Below are 792 nucleotides of genomic sequence, written 5' to 3' on the forward strand. Positions count from 1 at the left end.
AGATCCATGACGAAATCTATAAATTCAAGCAGTGATCAGGGGAACAATTATACGAAGCTTGGGAGAGATTTAAAGAATATCTACACAAGTTTCCGACTCATGGTTTTTCGGAGAGCATATTAATGGAGAAGTTCTACCAAGGCCTGGAACCTGTAACACAGTCAATTGCAAACAATGTAGCTGATGGTTATTTTATTGATAAATCTTACACTCGAGTCACTAACAAAATTAATAGATTGACTATGCACAATCAAGCTTGGAACTCGAACAATGTTGATATTGTACCCTACGGGAATGCTATGATCTAAAATATGGTGAAGGAGAATTAAGATACTCAGCAAACATTGGCTCAACTTGCAATGAATATCTCTTTGCCGACCAAGAAGTTTTATGAGAACCAGACCAAGAAGGTAAATGTTTGAGAAGATGCTTCAAGTAAGCCGAATGGGATGTACCAAGTCCACGAGGGACCTCCTATGCAGGTTGAAGATGCTAACCATGTGAACAACTCTGAAGGGGTTTATCAAAAGGCAAAATTACCAAGGAGTTTACCAGAATCAAAATCAATGGAGACCTCAGCTGGGACAAGGTACTTACAACAACAGCCAGGGGAATTACAATAATAATTATGGTGGCACGAACGAAGGGAACTACAACAACAACAACAATTTTGGAAATAAGAGTTCTAATCTATATATTCCACCAAAGGGGCAATCAAATGACCAATGTAGTTCGCGGATGGAGGCTATGCTTAAGAAGGTGTTAGCAAATCAAAACAAGGTTGAGAAGACC

At 39.0% G+C, this 792-nt stretch overlaps 1 non-coding gene across 1 annotated transcript; it reads right to left on the reverse strand.

Annotated features, from left to right (window-relative positions):
* Positions 1 to 106, reverse strand: LOC132604761 (small nucleolar RNA R71). Its single transcript, XR_009568862.1, has one exon. It is a non-coding gene; the product is annotated as a small nucleolar RNA R71 (small nucleolar RNA).
* Positions 107 to 792: the final 686 nt, after the last annotated feature.

Source organism: Lycium barbarum, chromosome 7, assembly GCF_019175385.1.
Source record: "Lycium barbarum isolate Lr01 chromosome 7, ASM1917538v2, whole genome shotgun sequence".
Lineage (NCBI taxonomy): Eukaryota > Viridiplantae > Streptophyta > Magnoliopsida > Solanales > Solanaceae > Lycium > Lycium barbarum.